The 23,148-nt window shown below is 48.8% G+C and overlaps 1 long non-coding RNA gene across 1 annotated transcript; it reads right to left on the minus strand.

The window, feature by feature from the left end:
* Nucleotides 1–2,404: 2,404 nt before the first annotated feature.
* On the minus strand, nucleotides 2,405–9,073 carry LOC137332029 (uncharacterized). Its single transcript, XR_010965556.1, has 2 exons — nucleotides 8,993–9,073; nucleotides 2,405–3,160 (listed from the first exon to the last, which is right to left on the minus strand). It is a non-coding gene; the product is annotated as an uncharacterized lncRNA (long non-coding RNA).
* Between the last annotated feature and the right edge of the window lie 14,075 nt (nucleotides 9,074–23,148).

Below are 23,148 nucleotides of genomic sequence, written 5' to 3' on the forward strand. Positions count from 1 at the left end.
GCTGCGTTGAGTGCTTTTCTCTTGCATCTCCTGAGCCACAAATTCATCATCTTACAACCTAAAATCTAAACTTTGTGCCACTGAACCACCAGATCTTGTCACATATTTTTCTCACCCGCACACAAGTCAAAGTGGGGTCGGCCTTGGCTTTGTGCCTTTGTGTAAAACAGGTGATAGCGAGTCGATGGACCATTTTACATCTCTCCCGATGGCTTCAACACAAATAAAAATGGGGGAGAGATGTAAAACGGGCTGTCGACTCACAATCACCCGTTTTACACATCGCACAAAGTCAAAATGACCCCATTGTGTTGTCTGTAATTATAGAAAATAACTGTTTATGGAGTTGAGAAGTCCAGGTGAAGGGTTGAGACCCAAATTTTTCTTTTTATTCGTTCATGGGATGTGGGCGTCGCTGGCGAGACGGGCATTTATTGCCCATCCCTAATTGCCCTCGAGAAGGTGGTGGGTTGAACGATATATCACATTATCACATTTAAAAAGTACCTGGACGTGCACCTGAAGAGCCGTGACCTACAGGGCTACGGACCGAGTGCTGGAAAGTGGGATTAGGCTGGGTGGCTCATTTCTCAGCTGCACGGACACGATGGGCCGAATGGCCTCCTTCTGTGCCGTAAATTTTCAATGATTCTATGAAAACAACCCCAGCCTATCCAATCTGTCCTCATAGCTAAAATTCTCCAGTTCTGGCAACATCCTCGTAAATCTCCTCTGCACCCTCTCTAATGCAATCACATCCTTCCTGTAATGTGGTGACCAGAACTGTACACAGTACTCAAAATATGGCCTAACCAATGTTTTATACAGTTCCAGAAAAACATCCCTGCTTTTATATTCTATGCCTCGGCTAATAAACGAAAGTATTCCATATGCCTTCTTAACCACCTTATCTACCTGTCCTGCTACCTTCAGGGATCTGTGGACATGCACTCCAAGGTCCCTCACTTCCTCTACACCTCTCAGTATCCTCCCATTTATTGTGTATTCCCTTGCCTTGTTTGCTCTCCCCAAATGCATTACCTCACACTTCTCTGGATTGAACTCCATTTGCCACTTTTCTGCCCACCTGACCAATCCATTGATATCTTCCTGCAGTCTACAGCTTTCCTCCTCACTATCAACCACACAGCCTATCTTTGTGTCATCCCCAAATTTCTTAATCATGCCCCCTATGTTTAAGTCCAACTCATTAATATATACCACAAAAAACAAGGGACCCAGTACCGAGCCCTGCGGAACCCCACTGGAAACAGCCTTCCAGTCACAAAAACACCCGTTGACCATTACCCTTTGCTTCCTGTGACTGAGCAAATTTTGGATCCAATTTGCCACATTCCCTTGGATCCCATGGGCCTTTGCTTTTTTGACCAATCTGCCATGTGGGACCTTGTCAAAAGCCTCGCTAAAATCCATGTAGACTACATCAATTACGCTACCCTCATCGACCCTCCTTGTCACCGCCTCGAAAAATTCAATCAAGTTAGTCAGACACGACCTCCCCTTAACAAATCCGTGCTGACTGTCCTTGATTAGCCCGTGCCTTCCTAAATGACGATTTATCCTGTCCCTCAGAATTGATTCCAATAATTTGCCCACCACCGAGGTTAGACTGAGTAGCCTGTAATTACTCGGTCTATCCCTTTCCTATGTTGTTGGTCTAGTAATTTCTCAATTATTGGATTTAACTTTCTGCAGGTAATGGGTAATTAATGTGCAAACCCAGCAAATTCTAAAAAATAACGGGGAGGATGAGAGTGAGATGTCGTTTGTGCAAGAGGCTAATGGCAGAGCTGAATAAATGGACCAGAAAGTTCTGGAAATTCACAGCTCATGCAGTGACTCTTCATCCCCCGAACCTGCTGAACCATTCACACATTAATGACGGAGTGCGTCAATAACCTTGAAGAATAGGTTGGATAGACGGTTGAAGAAAAGGGGAATAAAGGGATCTGGCAACAGGGCGAGCCCATGGGATCAGGCTGCTGCTCCTGTGGAGGACAAACACCAACACAGACTGGTTCGGCCTAGTGGCCTGTTTCTGTAATTTCTATGATTGCTCCTTTCCTGAACAGGGGACAACCATCTTCAGCTGCTTCATCAATGACCTTCCCTCCATCGTAAGGTCAGAAATGGGGATGTTCGCTGACGATTGCGCAGTGTTCAGTTCCATTCGCAACCCCTCAGATAATGAAGCAGTCCATGCCCTTGTAGGGTGCTTTGGGATTGTTCTCACCCTATTGATGAGTGCAAATATCTGGTCCCCGGTCTCGCCAAGGAACACTTACACCTCACTGATCGGGGGCTCAGGAAAACGGGACTTATGCAAACACACCCGGTGATGGATCACGTAACCGAATAGCACAGAGAACATACAAACTCGGTGTTTGAATTGAATTGAAATGTTGGTTTTATTATACCATCAACACGAAGAAAATAATGATAAAAACGGTCCTACACAGTACATTGAGTTACACACACCCACTACAGTACTTTATCCCGCTAAACCAAGAGGTTGGTGGGGACCCTGGAGACACCTCTCACACACACACACGTATGGTCGAGGCTCACCAATCCTTCGCACTTGCAGGTCTGGCTGACCGGTTCTCTCACGTAGGGTTTGTTGGTTTTGCTGGAAGCTGCTCTCCTCCCTGGAGAGCTCGGGTGAGAAGAAAAAAAGAGAAGAGCAGGAACTAAGAGGAAGGGAGAGAGAGAGAGAGAGAGAGAGGGAGGGAGAGTGAGAGCTGGAAAAGAGATAAGAAGCAAGAACCAGAGAGAGCAAAAGCAAGAGAGCAAAACAAGAGAGAGAGGGGTTTCGAGCCTCCACCTATATACCCCTCTCTTACAATGGTCTTCGTTGTTAAATGAGGCACTTCATGTCTGTTTAAACAGTTATTACAAAGTCCTTAAGAATCTTTGATGGCTTTTGATGGTCTCTCATCATGTTGCAGTTGCTTCTCTCGATGGGCCATTGTTCTACGAATTCATTCCGATGGTCGAGCACTTGCCACACGAGGCTCCCTTTTCATCCCACGTCCTAGGTATTGATTGGTTTTGCATCAGAACCGAGGCATGGCCCCACCATGTCTGGAGCAGTTGCCTCTCTCAATGGCCGACTGCCTCTCTGATCGTCGACCACCTGCTGTAGGTTTTGCATTAAAACAGTGACATGTCTGAAGCAGTAATTCTCCCACATTCCACTGTGTGTGTTGTTGATTCGTCTGGTGAACTCTCACCTATCCTTCCATCTTAGGATTTTGGTCAATGGCCAAAGTTTCACATCCTCAGGGAAAAGGTGGAATTCCCAGAATTCTTACACCTGCATGCAGCAAGACCTGGACAACATCCAGGCTTGGGCTGATAAGTGGCAAGTAACATTCACACCAGACAAGTGCCAGGCAATGACCATCTCCAACAAGAGAGAGTCTAACCACCTCCCCTTGACATTCAACAGCATTACCATCGCCGAATCCCCCACCATCAACATCCTGGGGGTCACCATTGACCAGAAACTTAACTGGACCAGCCACATAAATACTGTGGCTACAAGAGCAGGTCAGAGGCTGGGTATTCTGTGGCGAGTGACTCACCTCCTGACTCCCCAAAGCCTTTCCACCATCTACAAGGCACAAGTCAGGAGTGTGATGCAATACTCTCCACTTGCCTGGATGAGTGCAGCTCCAACAACACTCAAGAAGCTCGACATCATCCAGGACAAAGCAGTCGCTTGATTGGCACCCCATCCACCACCCTAAACATTCACTCCCTTCGCCACCGGCGCACTGTGGCTGCAGTGTGTACCATCCACAGGATGCACTGCAGCAAATCGCCAAGGCTTCTTCGACAGCACCTCCCAAACCCGTGACCTCTACCACCTAGAAGGACAAGGGCAGCAGGCACATGGGAACAACACCACCTGCACGTTCCCCTCCAAGTCACACACCATCCCGACTTGGAAATATATCGCCGTTCCTTCATCGTCGCTGGGTCAAAATCCTGGAACTCCCTTCCTAACAGCACTGTGGGAGAACCTTCACCACACGGACTGCAGCGGTTCAAGAAGGCGGCTCACCACCACCTTCTCAAGGGCAATTAGGGATGGGCAATAAATGCCGGCCTCGCCAGTGATGCCCACATCCCATGAACGAATAAAAAAGTACTGGGCAGAGGGAAATTGACCCCAATTAGTTCTTACTGGGTTGGAGCAAATCACAGCTTTTGTTTCATTCTCGAGATGTGGGCATCGCTGACAAGGCCAGCATTTACTGCCCATCCCTAGTTACTCTTTTACAACTGAGTGACTTGTGAGGCCACTTCAGAGGGCAGTTAAGAGTCAACCACGTTGGGTGTGGGGACTGGAGTCACCGATAGGCCCAGACCGGGTAAGGACGGCAGGTTTCCTTCCCTAAAGGACATCAGTGAACCAGTTGGGTTTTTACGACAATCCGACAGTTTCACGGTCACTTTTACTGAGACCAGATTTTTATTTGAACTCAAATTCTCAAACTGCCCCGGTCGGATTTAAACTCACGTTCTCTGGATTATTGGTCCAAACCTTTCACTCGTCCAGAAACACAACCATTACACTACCACACCCAGACAGTCCCGGAGCTCCAGACAGTCGCGGGGAGTGGAGACCGGAGCTCCAGACGGTCCCGGAGCTCCAGACAGTCCCGAGGGGGGGAGACCGGAGCTCCAGACAGTCCCGGAGCTCCAGACAGTCCCGAGGAGTGGAGACCGGATCTCCAGACAGTCCCGGGGAGTGGAGACCGGATCTCCAGACAGTCCCGGGGAGTGGAGACCGGAGCTCCAGACAGTCCCGGGGAGTGGAGACCGGAGCTCCAGACAGTCCCGGGGAGTGGAGACCGGAGCTCCAGACAGTCCCAGATAGTGAAGACCGGATCTCCAGACAGTCCCGGAGAGCGGAGACCGGAGCTCCAGACAGTCCCGGGGAGCGGAGACCGGAGCTCCAGACAGTGCCGGGGAGTGGAGACTGGAGCTCCAGACAGTCCCAGGGAGTGGAGACTGGATCTCCAGACAGTCCCGGGGAAGGGGAGACCGGTGCTCTGGCTCTGAATTCTGGGTTGACATCCAGTGGGATTCTCGTGTCCGCTGGATGTGGGTGGCTCCCCCCACCTTATCATATGGGTTGTGGGGGCCCAGAAAACCCTACCCCGTACAGGACTAACCCCCCTATTGGCCAGTATAAGGATGGTGACAGCCATGGAAGGAGTGTTCACGTCACGGCCAGTCAGACTGTTAATCAGCCGGCGAATCCTCCCACTACCTCACACTGTTCTCCATGGGACGTGTGTGAAGACACAAGAACAACAACAACAACTGCCTCCCAATCTTGTTTCGAGCATTTCTCTCCTCTCCTGATAGCACTGCGTGTTCTGGTTTTCGTTTCCATGGGCGCTGCCATTCTCTGCTGCTTTGGCAAAGCACCCAACCTTCATGCGGCAATTTGGAGAATGAGGCCTGGATTTGGTGCCCTGCCCTCTTGCCCCCTCCGCCCATCCCCCATCAACTCTTCAGTGGACCTGGGGGCGGGAAGCTGTTCCAAGACATGCACTGATACAACTCAGCCAGGGACAGAGCTAAGGCTCAAGGATTTGGGTGGGTCAAAGTCCAAGTTTGGCCGCGTGGACAAGGCGTGGCCTCCAATGTCACCCTCCGATTACACATCGCCGTTCGTGTCAGACTCAAAATGGCAACGCGATGGCGATTAGGAATTTAAAAGTTGAGCCAGCAAGTTGATTGCAGTCGGCTTTGGCTGAGTCTTCAGGTAGAAAATTGGCCGATCTCAAAGCGATTGGGAAGGTCATGACTCCTGAACCCCCCGCCCCAGTCTCAGCCTCCCACCTGGGAAGGCCTCGTGGCAGATAGTCCCATCCACATGTGGGTGGACATCTTGTAATTTGATGCCGATGAGGCAAAAACAGCCTCCTCATTTAGTCAGCTTTGAGGTTGGTGTTTGGTGGATGGGGGAGATGTTTAGGCCGGTGGGTGAGGTCCTGGGTTTAGGGGATTAATCCCAGTGGGTGAGGTCCTGGGTTTAGGAGATTAATCCCAGTGGGTGAGGTCCTGGGTTTAGGAGATTAATCCCAGTGGGTGGGATCCTGGGTTTAGGGGATTAATCCCGGTGGGTGGGATCCTGGGTTTAGGAGATTAATCCCAGTGGGTGGGATCCTGGGTTTAGGGGATTAATCCCAGTGGGTGGGATCCTGGGTTTAGGAGATTAATCCCAGTGGGTGGGATCCTGGGTTTAGGAGATTAATCCCAGTGGGTGGGATCCTGGGTTTAGGAGATTAATCCCAGTGGGTGGGATCCTGGGTTTAGGGGATTAATCCCAGTGGGTGGGATCCTGGGTTTAGGAGATTAATCCCAGTGGGTGAGGTCCCGGGTTTAGGGGATTAATCCCAGTGGGTGAGGTCCCGGGTTTAGGAGATTAATCCCAGTGGGTGAGGTCCTGGGTTTAGGGGATTAATCCCAGTGGGTGGGATCCTGGGTTTAGGGGATTAATCCCAGTGGGTGAGGTCCTGGGTTTAGGAGATTAATCCCAGTGGGTGAGGTCCTGGGTTTAGGGGATTAATCCCAGTGGGTGGGATCCTGGGTTTAGGGGATTAATCCCAGTGGGTGGGATCCTGGGTTTAGGGGATTAATCCCAGTGGGTGGGATCCTGGGTTTAGGGGATTAATCCCAGTGGGTGGGATCCTGGGTTTAGGGGATTAATCCCAGTGGGTGGGATCCTGGGTTTAGGGGATTAATCCCGGTGGGTGGGATCCTGGGTTTAGGGGATTAATCCCAGTGGGTGGGATCCTGGGTTTAGGGGATTAATCCCAGTGGGTGGGATCCTGGGTTTAGGAGATTAATCCCAGTGGGTGAGGTCCTGGGTTTAGGAGATTAATCCCAGTGGGTGGGATCCTGGGTTTAGGAGATTAATCCCAGTGGGTGAGGTCCTGGGTTTAGGGGATTAATCCCAGTGGGTGGGATCCTGGGTTTAGGGGATTAATCCCAGTGGGTGGGATCCTGGGTTTAGGGGATTAATCCCAGTGGGTGGGATCCTGGGTTTAGGAGATTAATCCCAGTGGGTGAGGTCCTGGGTTTAGGGGATTAATCCCAGTGGGTGGGATCCTGGGTTTAGGGGATTAATCCCAGTGGGTGGGATCCTGGGTTTAGGGGATTAATCCCAGTGGGTGAGGTCCTGGGTTTAGGAGATTAATCCCAGTGGGTGGGATCCTGGGTTTAGGGGATTAATCCCAGTGGGTGGGATCCTGGGTTTAGGGGATTAATCCCAGTGGGTGGGATCCTGGGTTTAGGGGATTAATCCCAGTGGGTGGGATCCTGGGTTTAGGGGATTAATCCCAGTGGGTGGGATCCTGGGTTTAGGAGATTAATCCCAGTGGGTGGGATCCTGGGTTTAGGGGATTAATCCCGGTGGGTGGGATCCTGGGTTTAGGGGATTAATCCCAGTGGGTGAGGTCCTGGGTTTAGGACATTAATCCCAGTGGGTGGGATCCTGGGTTTAGGGGATTAATCCCAGTGGGTGGGATCCTGGGTTTAGGGGATTAATCCCAGTGGGTGGGATCCTGGGTTTAGGGGATTAATCCCAGTGGGTGGGATCCTGGGTTTAGGAGATTAATCCCAGTGGGTGGGATCCTGGGTTTAGGGGATTAATCCCGGTGGGTGGGATCCTGGGTTTAGGGGATTAATCCCAGTGGGTGAGGTCCTGGGTTTAGGACATTAATCCCAGTGGGTGGGATCCTGGGTTTAGGGGATTAATCCCAGTGGGTGGGATCCTGGGTTTAGGGGATTAATCCCAGTGGAGATCGATTGCCTTCTGACAGGAGGCAAAATGGCTTCTTTCGGGGTTGAGGATCGCGATTCATCAGCCCAGAAAAAGAAAAGAATGAAAGATTTGCCTGTCGATCGCGCCTTTCACAACCTCAGGACGTCCCGAAGCACGTCACAACCAATCTAAAACTTCTGAAGTGCTGTCACTGTTGTGATGTAGGAAACGTGGCAGCCAATTTGTGCACAGCAAGATCCCACAAACAGCAATGTGATAATGACCAGATCATCTGTTTTTAGTGATGTTGGTTGAGGGATAAATATTGGCCCCAGGGCACCGGGGAGCACTCCCCCCTGCTCTTCCTTGAAATAGCGGCCGTGGGATCTTTCACATCCACCTGAGAGGGCAGACGGGGCCTCGGTTTAACGTCTCATCTGAAAAACGGCATCTCCGACAGTGCAGCGCTCCCTCAGTACTGACCCTCCGACAGTGCAGCGCTCCCTCAGTACTGACCCTCCGACAGTGCGGCGCTCCCTCAGTACTGACCCTCCGACAGTGCAGCGCTCCCTCAGTACTGACCCTCCGACAGTGCAGCGTTCCCTCAGTACTGACCCTCCGACAGTGCAGCGCTCCCTCAGTACTGACCCTCCGACAGTGCAGTGCTCCCTCAGTACTGACCCTCCAGCAGTGCAGCGCTCCCTCAGTACTGACCCTCTGACAGTGCAGCGCTCCCTCAGTACTGACCCTCCGACAGTGCAGCGCTCCCTCGGTACTGACCCTCCGACAGTGCAGCGCTCCCTCAGTACTGACCCTCCGACAGTGCAGCACTCCCTCAGTACTGACCCTCCGACAGTGCAGCGCTCCCTCAGTACTGCACTGGGAGTGTCGGCCTGGATTATGTGCTCAAGTCTCAGGAGTGGGGTTTGAATCCACGATCTCTGACTCGGGGACGAGAGTGCGACCCACTGAGCCACAGCTGTCACCAGAGGTGCTCGGGTCAGCTCAGACAGATTAGCTGTATGCCATTCCATCTCGGAAGGGCAGATCAGGAACTGGCACTGTGGCCCTATAGGGGCAGGTGTCCAGCTCCGAACATGTCTGACAGCCATTCCCCCAGTCTGACCCCGAGTCCACAGCCGAGTCCCTGAGCAGACAGTAACCCCGTTGCACCACACTCACCAGTGGAGCGAGACTCCAGCAATATCAGAACACAGCTGGTCTAGAAAGGGCCGTAAATTGTGTGGGAGGTGATCTGCTCAGAGATCATCATCGGTGAAAGAAAGTTGAGAATGATTAAATTTAATAGGAACCTAAAAAGTTCCAAGTGAGGCAGAAACTGTCCTATTAACGAGCCACCAATAAATCAGAATGATCTGGAGTTCACCAAATTAATGGATCAGCTTTTATTTTGAGCAGTTTGATCTATTTAGCAGCAATCAATCGCTCTGTGTGTGAAACGCCCAACTTCCCAGCTCTGTCTCCTAAAAGATCCCAGATGAATGAACACGGTGACACTGAAGACGTTTCTGTCTTGCTGTATTTGTAGGTGATAAGAAAGCAGTGAGTGAGACAGTCTCACATTATTGGGAATCATTAACACCGACACAGGCAGCAACTCAGGCGCAGCAGGGCGGAAAGACTGAACAGCCACGTATCTGATGGTTAAGAAAGCTTTCACAAACTCTGCTGATTCAGACTCAGCAGAGGAACTGCTACTGAAAGAGTCAAATTCACTGTCTGTGCAGTGCAATCTTCAAAATAAATTATTAATCATAGAATCATAGAATGTTACAGCACAGGAGGAGACCGTTCCAGCCCATCCTGCCTGTGCCGGCTCTTTGTAAGATCTATCCAATTAGTCCCACTCCCCCGCTCTCTCCCCACAGCCCTGCAAATTTTTCCATTTCAAGTATTTATCCAATTCCTGTGTGAAAGTTATTATTGAATCTGCTTCCACCGCCCTTTCAGGCAGCGCATTCCAGATCAGAACAACTCGCTGCTTAAAAAAAAATTATTCCTCATTTCCTCCCCAGTTCTTACACCAATTATCTTAAATCTGTGACCTCTCGTTTTTAAAACCATTCATGATTTTGAACATCTCTATTAAATCTCCCCTTAACCTTCTCTGCTCTAAGGAGAACAATCCCAGCTTCTCCAGTCTCTCCACATAACTGAAGTCCCTCATCCCTGGAACCATTCTAGTAAATCTCCTCTGCACCCTCTCTAAGGCCTTCACATCCTTCCTAAAGTGTGGTGCCCAGAATTAAACACAATACTCCAGCTGAGGCCTGACCAGTGAATTATAAAGGTTTAGCATAACTTCCTTGCTTTTATACTCTCTGCCTCTATTTATAAAATATAGGATCCCATATGCTTTTTTAATTGAATCTTTACTCAAAGATGTAATAGAAAAACATCTAGAAACTGAAAATATAATAAAGAATAGTCAGCACGGATTTCAGAAGGGAAGGTCATACTTGACCAAACTTATCAAATTCGTTGAAGAAGTAACAGAAAGAGTAGACAAGGGTAATGTAGTAGATGTAATATATTTGGATTTTCAAAAGACCTTCGATAAGGTACCGCATTGTAGACCCATGACTAAGGTCAGAGCACGTGGAGTCAGGGGTCAGGTAGCAGAATGGATAGCAAACTGGCTACAAAACAGAAAACAGAGAGTGGGGGTTAAGGGTAGTTACTCAGACTGGCGAACGGTGGGAAGTGGTGTTCCACAGGGATCGGTGCTGGGACCACTGTTGTTCACAATTTACATCAAGGATTTGGACTCGGGAATCGGAAATACAATTTCAAAATTTGTGGATGACTCCAAATTAGGGGGTGTGGTTAATACAAAGGGAGAATGGGTCAAAATACAGGAAGACATTAATAAAGGTGCAGAATGGGCGTGTAATTGGCAAATGAATTTCAACCTAGATAAGTGTGAGGTGGTGCATTTTGGTAGGAAGAATAAGGAGGCCACACACTGCTTGGATAATAAGAGTCTAAATGGGATAGAGGAGCAAAGGGATCTGGGGGAACAGATACACAAATCACTAAAAGTAGCGACGCAGGTTAATAAGGCCATAAAAAAGGCAACTCAAGCACTGGGGTTCATTTCTAGAGGGACAGAATTGAAAAGCAGAGAAGTTATGTTAAACTTGTATAGAACCTTGGTTAGACCACACTTGGAGTATTGTGAACAGTTCTGGTCTCCATATTATAGAAAGGATATAGAGGCACTGGAGAAGGTGCAAAAAAGATTCACAAGGATGATACCAGAACTGAGAGGTTATCCTTATCAGGAAAGACTGGGGGCTCTTTTCTCTAGAAAAGGGAAGACAGACGGGTGACCTGATCGAGGTCTTTAAGATTATGAAAGGGTTTGATAGGATAGACATAGAGAAGATGTTTCCACTTGTGGGAGAGACCAGAACTCGGGGTCATAAATATAAAATAGTCACTAATAATTCCAATAGGGAATTCAGGAGAAACTTCTTTACCCAGAGAGTGGTGAGAATGTGGAACTCGCTACCAGAAGGAGTAGTTGAGGTGAATCGTGTAGATACATTTAATGGGAAACTAGATAAACACATGAGGGAGAAAGGAATAGAAGGATTTGCTGATAGGGTGAGATGAAATAGGGAGGGGGGAGGCTCGTGTGGAGCATAAACACCAGCACAGACCTGTTGGGCCGAATGACCAAATGTAAACTCGATGTAACAAAAAAAAACAAGTGCAAGCTCTTCTAATTCACCTATTAAATTTGGCGGAGGGAAAATCGAGGGCAGCACTCCCATGATTTCCCGATTATGGGCCGTTCACATCATCTGAGTGCGTTCAAATCAACCAAAGTGTAGAAATTCAGGGCAAGGTATCATTAAATCTTTTGCACCTGACATCATTACCATGGAGACACTCTCCACCTCTCCTCCCTTTGCAGACGGCTCCTCTTTAAACAACGATCAGTGAAAGGAAGTTGATTAAAACAATTGGGTTGTGCTGATGCTGGTGCTCCATTATTATACTGTTCAAATCATTCAAATATAATAAAAGGTGTATCGATCAACAAAGCCAGATTGGAAGAGGGAGCGGTTTTATATTTAATCAGTCTGTTGCTAAGTTACCTGTGTCTAGTTGCATGTTACCCGTGTCTGGTTGTGTGCTACTGTGTCTGGCTGTGTGTTACCGTGTCTGGTTGCATGTTACTGCATCTAGTTGCGTGTTACTCTGTTTGGTTGCTTGTTACTGTGTCTGGCTGTGTGTTACCCATGGCTGGTTGTGTGTTATTGTGTCTAGATGCATGTTACCATGTCTGGTTGTGTGTTACCCATGTCTGGTTGCATGTTACTGTGTCTAGATGCATGTTACCATGTCTGGTTGCTTGTTACTCTGTCTGGTTGTGTGTTACTGCATCTGGTTGCATATTATTGAGCTTAGTTGTGTGTTACTCTGTCTGGTTGCGTGTTGCTGTGCCTGGTTGTGTGTTGCTGTGTCTGGTTGTGTGTTGCTGTGTCTGGTTGCATGTTGCTGTGTCTGGTTGCGTGTTGCCATGCCTGGTTGCGTGTTGCTGTGCCTGGTTGCGTGTTGCTGTGTCTGGTTGTGTGTTGCTGTGTCTGGTTGCATGTTGCTGTGTCTGGTTGCGTGTTGCCATGCCTGGTTGCGTGTTGCTGTGCCTGGTTGCGTGTTGCTGTGTCTGGATGCGTGTTGCTGTGCCTGGTTGCGTGTTGCCGTGTCTGGTTGCGTGTTGCTGTGTCTGGATGCGTGTTGCTGTGCCTGGTTGCATGTTGCTGTGTCTGGTTGCGTGTTGCTGTGTCTGGATGCGTGTTGCTGTGCCTGGTTGCGTGTTGCTGTGTCTGGATGCGTGTTGCTGTGCCTGGTTGCGTGTTGCTGTGCCTGGTTGCGTGTTGCCGTGTCTGGTTGCGTGTTGCCGTGTCTGCAAAGGCCCTTCTAGAATTCAGAGCATATTCACAAAAGCAAGAATATTTAATTGGTGCACTTGAGGCAAAGGAACAAAGATGATTCTTGACATCAAAAATTTAAGTTAGGATGAAATGTTGAACTGATTTTGTCACATTGGAAAATAAGAATCTTTGAAGTGATCTAATTAAAGTTTCCAAGATCATGGAGCAAATTAATAAAACTGATGCATGGTAATTATTTACTGTGGTGAAGGATCTCAGTTGTGTGGACACAGGTTGAAAATTAGCACATCAAGGAGAAAAAGCGAAAGTCATTTACACAAAGGGTAATGGAGGAGAGGAACAAATTGGCCAGGGATTCGCACAGTAACAACAGGGTCAGGAGATAACTCGGTATGTTTTTGGAGAGAGAAGATATTGAAGGATATGAGTAGGTGGGAAAGATGTATCATAGAATGTTAGAATCACAGAATGTTCCCACACAAAAAACAGGCCATTTGGCCCATCAAACTGGCACTGGTATTTTTCTCCACATCAGCCATCTGGTCTAATCCCTTTCTCCTTCTCACTTCCCATAATGGAATGCTAGCCTTTATCTCAAGGGCTGGAATTCAAAAGTGAGGAAGTAATGCTTCCGATGTACAAAGCCTCGATCAGGCCCCATCTGGAGACTGGGTTCAGTTCTGGGCACCGCACCTCAGGAGGGATATATTGGCCTTGGAGGGGGTGCAGCGCAGATTCACCAGAATGATCCCGGGGCTAAAAGGGTTAAATTATGAGGACAGGTTGCATAAACTTGCCTTGCATTCCCTTGAGTTTAGATGATTAAGGGGTGATCTAATCAAGGCATTTGAATCGATTAAGGAATTTGATAGGATCGATAGAGAGAAACTATTTCCTCTGGTGGGGGGAGTCCAGAACAAGGGGGCAGAACCTTATAATTAGAGCCAGGCCGTTCAGGGGTGATGTCAGGAAGCACTTCCTCACACAAAGGGGAGTGGAAATCTGGAACTCTCTCCCCCAAAAGGCTGTAGATGTTGGGGAGTCAATTGAAATTTTCAAGACTGAGATCAATAGATTTTTGTTGGGTAAGGGTATTAATAGATATGGAGCAAAGACGGGTAAATGGAGTTGATGTACAGATCAGCCATAATTTAATAAGCTCGAGGGTCTAAATAGGAACATAGGAACAGGAGTAGGCCATTCGGCCCCTCGTGCCTGCTCTGCCATTTGATAAGATCATGGCTGATCTGTGATCTAACTCCATATACCTGCCTTTGGCCCATATCCCTTAATACCTTTGGTTGCCAAAAAGCTATCTATCTCAGATTTAAATTTAGCAATTGAGCTTGTATCAATTGCCGTTAAATGGGCTACTCCTCTTCCTATGTTCCTACCCTTTAATATCCCACCTAGACTAATCCTACTCTCCTGCTCACTCCCCATATAGTTTAATATCTCATCTAGTCTAAAGCATTAGTCTTGTCTCTGTGGTAGCAATCTTGCCTCTGATTCAGAAGGTCATGGGTTCAAGCTGAGATTTGAGCTTCATAATCCTGGCCGACACTCGAGTACCGAGGGAGCGCTGCACTGTCAGAGGGTCAGTACTGAGGGAGTGCTGCACTGTCGGAGGGTCAGTGCTGAGGGAGTGCTGCACTGTCGGAAGGGCAGTACTGAGGGAGCGCTGCACTGTCGGAGGGGCAGTACTGAGGGAGCGCTGCACTGTCGGAGTGGCAGTACTGAGGGAGTGCTGCACTGTCGGAGGGGCAGTACTGAGGGAGTGCTGCACTGTCGGAGGGGCAGTACTGAGGGAACGCTGCACTGTCGGAGGGGCAGTACTGAGGGAGCGCTGCACTGTCGGAGGGTCAGTACTGAGGGAGCGCTGCACTGTCGGAGGGTCAGTACTGAGGGAGCGCTGCACTGTCGGAGGGTCAGTACTGAGGGAGCGCTGCACTGTCGGAGGGTCAGTACTGAGGGAGCGCCGCACTGTCGGAGGTGCCGTCCTTCAGATTAGACGTTAAACCGAGGCCACATCTGCCCTCTCAGGTAGAAGATCCCACGGCCACTATTTCGAAGAAGAGCAGTGGAGTTCTCCCCGGTGTCCTGGACAATATTTATCGCTCAACCAATATCATTAAAAGCAGATTATCTGATCATTTGCCTCACTGTTGTTCGCGGGATCTTGCTGTGCGCAAATTGGCTGCCACATTTCCTACTTTACAACAATTGACTACACAATTCTCTAATATGAAACTCCATTCAGATTTTTACCTAAGACCCACCTCAAGCACAGGACCACAATTGTTGTAAAGTGCTTTTGGACATCATGAAAGGTGCTCTATTAAATGATTCCCTTCCTTTCATAACCTGTGTTACCTTTCTCTGCATTGAACGGGCTTGTTCTGTGTTGTGTCCTTTTCCTGTTCTTTGTGCGTTGTCTAGTTATGATAGTGATCAGATTATACGACAGGCGACTATTTCAGGACAGAAGGCCGGTCGCATATCGCCTGGACTTCTCTTGGATGGATCATTCCTCCCAGACGTCTCTGCAGCAGATCAAACTGAAACCCTCCAAATAGAAAACTTTTCACAACAACTGTCGATTGGTGTGACTGACAGCTCACCGGGTAAATGTTTACTGGGATTGATTTTGGATTTCGGTCAAATGAGACATTTCTCCTCACGGCTCAAGCAGGTTGTCGACTGGGTGCAGACTGAGCAGCTCAGACGTCTCCGAGCTTTCACTTCAGGTGGATCTCATTGCATTTTGCTTCTCTCTTCACTCATTCAAAGGGCCGTTCAGTTAAACGTACTGATTATAGTCGGAGCACAAAAACTGAGGGGGTCACTGAATGCTGGTTACTTTTAAACAACTTTGGAATAATTAACCAGAAGTGAAAGAAAAAGAAAGTTGGATGAGAGACGAGGCCTCACACTCCAGGCCTGGTCTTTTATCCGTCTCTCTGTAACTGCAGGATATTAAACATTCCCATTCCCTGTCAACGAAACTCTACTCAGATTCCTACCCACAACCCACCTCCACCATAGGACCACACTGTCAGCCAATTAAGTACTTTTATGAAGTGTAGTCACTGCTGCAATGCAGTAATCACAGCAGACAATTTGTGCACAGCAAGATCCCACAGAGAGCAATGTAGCACTGACCAGATAATCTGTTTTTTTTATTGATGTTGGTTGGGGCATAAATATTGGTCCAGGACATCAGGGAGGAATCCCCTGCTCTTCTTCAAAATAGTGGCCATGGGATCTTTCACATCCATCCGAGGGGACAGACGGGGCCTCTGTTTAACATCTCATCCAAAAGACGGCACCTCCGACAGTGCAGCGTTCCCTCAGTACTGACCCTCCGACAGTGCAGCGCTCCCTCAGTACTGACCCTCCGACAGTGCAGCGCTCCCTCAGTACTGACCCTCCGACAGTGCAGTGCTCCCTCAGTACTGACCCTCCGACAGTGCAGCGCTCCCTCAGTACTGACCCTCCGACAGTGCAGCGCTCCCTCAGTACTGACCCTCCGACAGTGCAGCGCTCCCTCAGTACTGACCCTCCGACAGTGCAGCGCTCCCTCAGTACTGACCCTCCGACAGTGCAGCGCTCCCTCAGTACTGACCCTCCGACAGTGCAGCGCTCCCTCAGTACTGACCCTCCGACAGTGCAGCACTCCCTCAGTACTGACCCTCCGACAGTGCAGCGCTCCCTCAGTACTGACCCTCCGACAGTGCAGCGCTCCCTCAGTACTGACCCTCCGACAGTGCAGCGCTCCCTCAGTACTGACCCTCCGACAGTGCAGCACTCCCTCAGTACTGACCCTCCAACAGTGCAGTGCTCCCTCAGTACTGACCCTCCGACAGTGCGGCGCTCCCTCAGTACTGACCCTCCGACAGTGCAGCGCTCCCTCAGTACTGACCCTCCGACAGTGCAGCGCTCTCTCAGTACTGACCCTCCGACAGTGCAGCGCTCCCTCAGTACTGACCCTCCGACAGTGCAGCGCTCCCTCAGTACTGACCCTCCGACAGTGCGGCGCTCCCTCAGTACTGACCCTCCGACAGTGCAGCGCTCCCTCAGTACTGACCCTCCGACAGTGCAGCGCTCCCTCAGTACTGCACCGGGAGTGTCGGCCTGGATTATGTGTTCAAGTCTCTGGAGTGGGACTTGAACCCACGAGTTCCTGACTCAGAGGCGTACAGTAAAAGCAGTAACGCAAGGAGCGTGGCCTTTACCTCTTAATTTTTGCAGCAGTTGCTCTTTAATGATCGTCTAACGTTGACTCCCCACGACTCTGACTCTCCCCACACCCGGGGCTTGGCTTCCAACACCACTTTTCTCAATTCTAAAGAAAGGTAAGAATGTGATTATAGACCCTGTCCGATCTGTGCCTCTCACAGCACGATATCGAATGAGAATTAGATGTTTTAGATCAAAGTGAGTTATATGGAGACAAGTCTGTGCTTCTACAAATGGTATTTTTTTAAATATAACCCAACGTGCTCGCAAATTGGTCGGAAAAACATCTATTCCCCATGGCAATCTGTTCATGTTGCATTAACAAAGGCCAGAGGAAGCTCATCAGAACAAGTAGAAACTCAATCATCTTCCGCCAACATCAAACCAGCACTGATACCAAGAGCAAAGGCAGTGATATTAACAACAACTTGCCTTTATATTGTGCCTTCCAAAGTGCTTCACAGAGATGGAATCAGACAGGAATGGACACTGAGGCAAAGAAGGAGATATTTGGTCAAAGAGGTAAGTGTTAAGGAGAGAGAGGTAGAGAGACGGAGAGGATTAGGAAGGGAATTTCAGAGCTTAGGGTCCAGGCAGCTGAAGGCACGGCCGCCAATGGTGGAGCGAAGAAAATCAGGGATGCGCAAGAGGCCAGAATTGGAGGAGCGCAGAGATCTCGGAGGGTTGTAGGGCTGGAGGAGGTTACAGAGATAGGGAGGGGGGCGAGGCTATGGAGGGATTTAAACATGAGGATGTGAATTTTAAATTTGAGACATTGAGGGATGGGGAGCCAATGTAGGTCAGCGAGCACAGGGGGTGATGGGTGAACGGGACTTGGTGCGAGTTAGGATATGGGCAGCAGAGTTTTGGATGAGCTCGAGTTTACGGAGGGTGGAAGATGGGAAGCCGGGCAGGAGAGCATTGGAATAGTCCAGTCCAGAGGTAACAAAAGGCATAAACCAGGGTTTCAGGAGCAGATGAGCTGAGGCCGGGACAGAGACGGGCGATGTTACGGAGGTGGAAGTAGGCGGTCTTGGTGATGGAGCGGATATGGGGTCGGAAGCTCATCTCAGGTCAAATAGGACGCCAAGGTTGTGAACGGTCTGGTTCAGCCTCAGACAGTGGCCAGGGAGAGGGATGGAATCGGTGACCTAGGGAACAGAGTTTGTGGTGCAGACCAAAGACAATGGCTTTGGTCTTCCCAATATTTAGTCGGAGGAAATTTCTGCTTATCCAATACTGGATGTCAGACAAAAAGTCTGACAGCACAGAGGCAGTGGAGGGGTGGAGAGTAGTGGTGGGTGGAGGTAGAGCTGAGTGTCATCAGCAGACATGTGGAACCTGACCCCATGTCTTTGCATCCTAAGTTGTCAAAGAGCAGCAGGAAGATGAGGAAGAGATGGAAATCCAGAGAGGTAATGGTGTGGGGACAGGAAGAGAAGCCATTGCTGGAGATGCTCTGGCTCTGATTGGATAGGAAAGAGTGGAACCAGGTGAGGGCAGTCCCACTGACCTGGACAATAGAGGAGAGGCATTGGACGATGTGGTCCTCATCACTACCCTACCCCTGGACAACCAAACCGGCTGAATAATTTGAGGGAAAGTTGGTAATTTTACCTTCTCCTGAAGAATTAGTTCAGAAGTTATAAATGTAAAAGACAAAATACTTTCTGCTTTGTGAGTATCACAAGACAATGGGAATTGATGGTCTTCCGTCCCTGACCCACTGGGCTCTCCGTTATAGACACAGATTTGAAATAAATTGCTCACTTTGATGGCTGAGGAGGTCTTTATATGAGGAGGTCCCCAGATAATCTTCATCAAGGATTTCTTCGAACTTGGGGAACTCTAAATTGTAAGAAGTAGAAGGACTGGCTGAGGTGTCTGTGATGATGCCCTGTTTCTGGACAACAACTGGTTCTGAATGGCCCCCTCGCTTGAGTCGTTGAGAAGGTGTGCTGTGATTATCAGGACTGTCTGAAGCTCCGGACTTCTTTTGTGAACCCAGTTGAATGATTCCGATCACAGAGCCGGCTTTGTTCAGGAAAATCAGGTCCACACACATGCCCTACACAGGGCACGGGGCACAGGGCATAGTGCAAGGGGCACGGGGCATGGGGCAAGGGGCAGAGGGCAAGGGGCACTGCTCACACACTATGGGTCAGTCACGGTCCATTTGGATAAAAGGGCCTGAAGCAGATGTTAGGCCCCCAATTTACATCTACTATGGGCCTAATGGCAGTTTCAGGCATGCACCCTGGACACCTCCTGAGCAGCCCAAACCAATATGGTGGACTGTGCACTTCTGGCGCGGAATGAGCGGCCACATGCCACCCGCCATATTGGACCCCTAGGCGTCCATTTTGCGCCTGTACATCGGGTGCAACACCATTGAATTTCTAGGCAAACATCTCCAACATTCACCCAGCACCACACGGAGGATGTCAGGAACATAGGGACAGGAGGAGGCCATTCAGCCCCTCAAGCCTGTTCCACCATTCAGTGAGATCATGGCTGATCTGTGACCTAACTTCATATACCCGCCTTAGCCCCATATCTCTTAATATCTTTGGTTAACAAAAATCTATCAATCTCAGATTTAAAATTAACAATTGAGCATCAACTGCCGTTTGCAGAAGAGAGTTCCAAACTTCTCCCACCCTTTGTGTGTAGAAATGTTTCCTAACTTCACTCCTGAAAGTCCTGGCTCTAATTTCTAGACTGTGTCCCCTAGTCCTAGACTCCCCAACCAGCGGAAATAGTTTCTCTCTATCCACCCTATCAGTTCCCCTTAATATCTTGAAAACTTTGATCAAATCACCCCTTAATATTCTAAATTCCAGGGAATTCAACCCCAATTTGTGTAATCTCTCCTCATAACTTAACCCTTGGTGTCCAGGTATCATTCTAGTAAACCTACGCTGCACTCCCTCCAAGGCCAATATGTCCTTCCGAAGGTGCAGTGCCCAGAACTGCTCACAGTACTCCAGGTGCGGTCTAACCAGGGTTTTGTATAGCTGCAGCATAACTTCTGCCCCCTTGTACTCTAGTCCTCCAGATATAAAGGCCAGAATTCCATTAGCCTTTTTGATTACTTTCTGTACCTGTCCATGACATTTTAATGGTCTATGTACCTGAACCCCTAAGTCTCTTTAGACCTCTGCTGTTTTGAGCTTTTCACCATTTAGAAAGTACTCTGATTTATTTGAGTACCTGCCCATTATCCCTACTCTCTGTCTCCTGCCGCTCAGCCAATTTCCTAACCAGGTCAAGAATTTGCCCTCAATTCCATGAGCTTCAACTTTAGCTAACAGTCTCGTATGAGGGACTTTATCAAATGCCTTCTGGAAGTCCATATAAACAACATCCATTGACATTCCCCTGTCCACTACTTTAGTCACCTCTTCAAAAAATTCAATCAGGTTCATCAGCCTGGATTATGTCAAGTCTCTGAAGTGGGGCTCAAACCCGTGACCTTCTGACTCTAAGGTGAGAGATCTGCCCACTGAAGCAAGCTCACATCACAGAATGGTCCCCTACTCCAGTCTTGCCCAATGGAAACGACTGACTGTCCACAGGTGTTGCTATGCCGACACTGTTTTAGCCACAGGATCTAATTTTAGTCGAAAACCCCTGAATGCTCTCACACAGAATGCAGTTCACACGGGAATATTTACTGAACAAACATCTCCCACCGTTCAGTAACCAAGGAAGCAAAGCAGCCACAACAATCATAAACACTCTGTCGCTCGGCTTCTCCTCAAACCATTTTACCCACCAACACGCAAAAAGGTTAAAGTCACACGCAAACACCGTGTGATGGGTATCGAGATCACACGCACAACAATGGTGACTATTACTCATTTTATATTTACTAATCAGAAACATGATTAGCCACATCTGGATTCCCAATTTGCCACAGGTGGCTGGTGACGGACATTTTAGAAAATATTGATCTATTCCAGGATGTTATTGTGCAATTTAAAAATCTCTTCTTTTTCTTTGAATTGTGAGAGTAAAATGAAAGAAACACCTCATTCGAAAACTATTGGAGTGGGATGGTTTGTAAAACCGTTAATGTACAGTTGAGGACATGAATAGAGAGGTTCTCAGAGTGTGAGATTGAGCTCAGTAAATGGCTGCCGTCCAACATCAAACACAACACGTCGTTATCCATACTCTGCAACATCGAATCTTTGTCCCTTTTCTTCTCTTTTTTTGCAATTAAATTGTCACAGAAGCGAAGACAGGAGGGAGAGAAAAAGAGAGGGCATCGGTCAGCAGTTCAATACTGAGCGACTGCTGCAATGTACAGTATATGGGCAGCGTCTGCTTCATGTACAAGACTGTGACGAGATTTAGATTAGGATCAATATCAGGCAGTGTCTTTCAGGGATGCACAGTGATTTAATGCCCACCTTGTACTAGCCTCTGACGCCCTTTAATGCCCAGCTTGTACCAGCCTCTGACACCCTTTAATGCCCAGCTTGTACCAGCCTCTGACACCCTTTAGTGCTCGGCTTGTACCAGCCTCTCACACCCTTTAATGCCCAGCTTGTACCAGCCTCTGACGCCCTTTAATGCCCAGCTTGTACCAGCCTCTGACACCCTTTAGTGCCCAGCTTGTACCAGCCTCTGACACCCTTTAATGCCCAGCTTGTACCAGCCTCTGACTCCCTTTAATGCCCAGCTTGTACCAGCCTCTGACACCCTTTAATGCCCAGCTTGTACCAGCCTCTGACTCCCTTTAATGCCTAGCTTGTACCAGCCTCTGATGCCCTTTAATGCCCAGCTTGTACCAGCCTCTGACACCCTTTAATGCCCAGCTTGTACCAGCCTCTGACACCCTTTAGTGCCCAGCTTGTACCAGCCTCTGACACCCTTTAATGCCCAGCTTGTACCAGCCTCTGACACCCTTTAATGCCCAGCTTGTACCAGCCTCTGACACCCTTTAATGCCCAGCTTGTACCAGCCTCTGACACCCTTAAGTGCCCAGATTGTACCAGCCTCTGACACCCTTTAATGCCCAGCTTGTACCAGCCTCTGACACCCTTTAGTGCCCAGATTGTACCAGCCTCTGACACCCTTTAGTGCTCGGCTTGTACCAGCCTCTGACACCCTTTAGTGCCCAGATTGTACCAGCCTCTGACACCCTTTAGTGCCCAGATTGTACCAGCCTCTGACACCCTTTAGTGCTCGGCTTGTACCAGCCTCTGACACCCTTTAATGCCCAGCTTGTACCAGCCTCTGACGCCCTTTAATGCCCAGATTGTACCAGCCTCTGACACCCTTTAATGCCCAGCTTGTACCAGCCTCTGACACCCTTTAATGCCCAGCTTGTACCAGCCTCTGACACCCTTTAGTGCTCGGCTTGTACCAGCCTCTGATGCCCTTTAGTGCCCAGTTGCTTGTTCCTTTCTGCAGGAGCTCCAACAGTTCCTGCAACAAACAGGGAGCTAGCGGAGAATGACGATTTTGTGGGATCGTTACCCGTCAGGACGAGTGGATGGTCCAATAGTGAGGCCGATGTTGAGAATTTGTATTTAAAGTCACCGTGGCGAATATTGATTCACCCGCAGTTTAAACATGAGCCTGAATTATTCATCAAGGCGTCAGAATTGGCAGCACAGAATTTTCTAGAAATCAATTTTTAAAATAACAACAACTTGAATTTATAATGTGCCTTTAACGTAAAAAAAATCCTGAGCAGCTTCACAGAAATGCAATCAGATAAAAATCGTCACCATGGTAACGAAGGAGATATTAGACAGGACTTGCCCTTATTTAGAGCCTCATCTCATCTCTCAGACATGTCTCAATGTGCCTCTCATCCAATATGTTATGTTGGAGTGCAGTGACTGTCGTTGTGTAAGCAAATACTGTAGGCATTACAGGCACAGCAGGATCCCATCAACAGCGATGAGATGAAGAACCGATGAATCTGTTTTTGGTGGTGTTGGTTGGGGGAAGAATAGGACAATAACAAACACCACAAACGAGGCCTCGGCTCCACGTGGTCATTCCCAGGATGGCATCTCCAACAATGCAGAAAGAAAGAATTTGCAATTATATCGGGCCTATCAAATCCTCAGGACGTCCCAAAGAGGGAAGAATGAATGGTGGCCAGGACACCAGGAGAATTCCCCTGCTCTTTTTGAATGGTGCCATCCAAAC

This window comes from Heptranchias perlo, chromosome 14 (assembly GCF_035084215.1).
Source record: "Heptranchias perlo isolate sHepPer1 chromosome 14, sHepPer1.hap1, whole genome shotgun sequence".
In the NCBI taxonomy this organism is placed as follows: domain Eukaryota; kingdom Metazoa; phylum Chordata; class Chondrichthyes; order Hexanchiformes; family Hexanchidae; genus Heptranchias; species Heptranchias perlo.